This window comes from Salvelinus fontinalis, chromosome 19 (assembly GCF_029448725.1).
Source record: "Salvelinus fontinalis isolate EN_2023a chromosome 19, ASM2944872v1, whole genome shotgun sequence".
NCBI lineage: Eukaryota > Metazoa > Chordata > Actinopteri > Salmoniformes > Salmonidae > Salvelinus > Salvelinus fontinalis.
Genome location: NC_074683.1, coordinates 4,707,311 through 4,711,389, shown reverse-complemented (window position 1 = coordinate 4,711,389; position 4,079 = coordinate 4,707,311).

Genomic DNA, 4,079 nt, shown 5'->3' with positions numbered 1-4,079 from the left:
CTGCGGTGGAAGGTGGCCGAGCAATAGCGGTGGTTGTCAGACTAAGAGACGTTCCGAAAAACCAGTGATTGAGATTTAGTGTATTGATATTCGAGAGAGAGAGGAGAGAAGGCTGCTTAGATAGATATTTCTCTGCTTGAACAGCCTTATATGCAGCCTTCTCAGGGTCCAGGCAAATCTTTTACATAAGAACATACAAACAAAACATAATTAAAATATGTTAGGATCACTCTGAGCTGCACCCCTATAGTCCCAGTTGGTATTAGATAGATTGTGTAGTCACCTTGTTTATTGGCTCACAGCACACTATTGGCTCACAGCAAAAACTTGACATTTTTCAAACACAATTGTATTGTTGTCTGCTTGTTTTAGTCAATTACAAACTACATTTAAGAAGAGTACAACATGTCTAAAGGTTACTTTTCAGCATTGCATGCTCCCAAGCATTCCCAAAACGTAATATTGTAGAGCTCCCTCATGCCCCTTTTCGCCACGTGAGTAAGTGTATTACTCTAGTGGTTAGAGTGTTGAAATAGTAACCGAAAGGTTGCAAGATTGAATCCCCGAGCTGACAAGGTAAAAATCTGTTGTTCTGCCCCTGAACAAGGCAGTTAACCCACTGTTCCTAGGCCGTCACTGAAAATAAGAATTTGTTCTTAACTGACTTGCCTAGTTAAATAAAGGTAAAAAAAAGTGCTAGCTACCAACCAAAACATGAATCTAGCCAAGATAAACAAATGGACTATAATGCTAGTGAGTGGAATTACGAACAGACTATACTACACAAGTTAAATGTCTTACCTGTGACTAAATGTTTTCCACACGTGTAGCCTACTTGGACACTGGGTCCCCACAATTTTCCCGTCACACGCCAAATAGCCTGAAGCCTGAAGCCACATGGATCTGCATTACGAACCATAGGTTGTTTTTTTTGACCTGGTACATTTAATAACACACCAGCTTTTCGGAATGTTTTGTTATTTCTGTATAACAAAAAATGTACGATGAAGTTGTCTCTTTTACACTGGGGGTCAATGGGAAAGAATGTTTGTTTTCCCCAATTTGTGGGCGTGGTCGAGGGGAATTCCTTATTATTACGTGAATATCGACTCTGAGTATTCCTGTTCATAAGAGTTTGGAATTTTTGAATGTTCAACAATCTTTAGTGAACTGGCAGTTGATGCAAGACTCAAAACAACAGTCTGTCAAACCTGGAGGATTTATAAACTGTTTTTCAACTTGGTGTAAGCAAGCAAAGCATTTTCATGTCTAATGTATGTTATTCCAGATTCATATTTTATCAATATGAAGAAATATGTTATTGACATCTTGAATTTAAGACTACCACAATGTTATATTGAAGACTCTGTTTGGCTAGCTGTCTAACAACTTGCATCAACTTAATTTAGCTAAATTAGCCAGTAGGCCTAGAGAATAAAAAATCTTTAAAAGCAGGTTGTTAGATTGTTTTAGTTGCCTATGGATTCCATGGGGGCTCAGAGACAGGGGAAGGGATCATGTCAAATGTTTCCACTTCAATGAAATCTCAGGTGAGAGTGCAATTCTGGCCTTTCCTGGGCCTTTTACTGCATTGGGCTAAATCAGGGTCACACAAAGTGATTCTTGTTGGTCTTAAAGAAATCTGCTTTGAAACAAAAGTATACACCTCACACACATGGTTATGGGCTTAAACAAAAGAAGTGTCCTGTACCGTGTCGGATAGAGTATAAATGTATTCCGTTTTGAGTTTGCATCCAAATATTACACTTTCTATACATCACAGAAGACTGAAATATAACAAAACTGTTTGACATAGAAACACTGGATTTTTTGTTGTAAATGTTTTCAATATACTGTATATAATTATTATTTTTCAAAATATTAATAACCTTCCACCCATGAAGCCAAAGAGGGTGCCTTTGGTCATTGAGTGCAGGAAAGTGCTACATAGAGGATACATCTATAGTACTTGTTATGCCAAATATATCCCAAATATAAATTATAGAGAAATATCTGGTCCATGTATTGATTGTTTTGTCTTATTAATCAGGGATGCCAACATCACATGCTGCAGAGTAGATAGAATGGATCTGACATTTTTTAAACATGATAGTTATTGTGTTTTGAACACAGACATTTTTTTTATTTTGTCAGGATACAAGGATGGAAGACTGCATGTCAGCAACTCAACTCAAGGTAAGCTGTCACCTAGCAAATACATGTGAGAACACGCCATTGCAAAATATAACATAACACAGGCAATGTTCACTTCTTCCAATGAAAACAGAGTACTTAACTGATTCCTTCTATTTTCTGACTTGACATATGATAAAGCTAGGGTCCTAACTGGTGTCAAACATTAAGCCCTTACAGACGGTCGGACTTTCTGCTTAAGGTGAGCTATTTATAATTACAAGAAAATTGCAGGATGTGATGTTGTTATTGATGTTACTGTATTTATTATATGATATAGCTAATTACTTTTTCTTTCCAGTTAGAATTTCATAAGGAAGCTTTTTATGTTTGTTCTCTAAGCATCATGATGAATAGACACAGTGATCTACTTTTGTAATTTGTCTTCAGATTTGACATCAAAACAACAAAGATGGGGTCCTACCTCACCGCCAACATTGAGCCGTACCCCACAGCAAGAGGGAAGGCTACCAAAATATGGGAATCTGCCTCAGGTGGTACTGTACAGTGTTGTTAATCTCATGGACAAGCTCCATCCCATGTGGTCTGACTGTTTTCTGTTGTGTTTGTCTCTCCCAGCTCACCCATCCAGAAGGCCTTGTGATGCTGGGGCCAGACATCCTGCAGAAACATCTCCAAATGAAAAGCCTGGAGATATAATCTCTGCTGGACCGGATTCAGACCAGCATGGCCTACCAGCATTCGGCCAATCCCCACAACATTAAGCCCCCGTACAGCCTCATTGCCCAGATGCAGAGACTCAGAAGCAGATGGAAAAACAAACCTTGCCCAAAAAGACCAAAGCACCCATGGCCTCTAAATAAATATAGTATTGGTAACAACCCAAAGCCTGTGTTGTTTTTGTATAAATCTTGTTGCTATGGAACCAAGGCAATTAGCATTTTGCTAACTAGAAAGAACTACAGACCTGTGTAGTTGTGTTAAAATGTTACATGGAAAAGGCAGGTCATGCTTCTTGTCAGATGCATTTTGAATATATTTGTTTAGAAATGGTTGGCCTACTGTAAATGAAATAATGAGCCAACAGTCCACCGAAAAAGATGAGGGACCTCACTCTACACAATCACAAGTAGGCCTAAAAGATGAAGCTGAGGTGCCAACCACCCTTGAACTCACAGTTGAAAACGTGCAGAGGTTGGAGCAGCAGTTTGAAGGCACAGAATGGCTGTACAGTAGCAGTCGCAACTTGGAGGAGTATGTGGAGCAATGCAGCCAAATGGACTGGGAGGCAAGGAGAATCGAGGAGATCTGCGAGCAGGATAATAATGGTAGGACTACTAGTATTATGTACAGTGCCTTCAGAAAGTATTCCCACCCCCACATTTTGTTGTGTTACAGCCTGAATTTAAAAAAGGGTTACATTTAGATGCTTTTGTTACTGGCCTACACACAATACCCCATAATATCAAAGTTAATTTTCAAAATAAAAATCTGAAATGTCTTGAGTTAATAACTATTCAACCCCTTTGTTATGGCAAGGCTAAATAAGTTCAGGAGTAAACATTTGCTTAACAAGTCACAATAAGTTACATGGACTCAATAATAGTGTTTAACATGATTTTTGAATGACTACCTCATCTCTGTACCCTACACATACAAATATCATTAAGATTCCTCAGTCGAGCAGTGAATTTCAAACACAGATTCAACCACAAAGACCAGGAAGATTTTCCAATGTCTCGCAAAGAAGGGCACCTATTAGTAGATGGGTAAAAAAAAGCAGACATTGAATATCCCTTTGAGCATGGTGAAGTTATGAAATACACTTTGGATGGTGGATCAATAAACCCAGTCACAACAAAGATACAGGCGTCATTCCTAACTCAGTTACTGGAGAAGTAGGAAACCGCTCAGGGATTTCACCA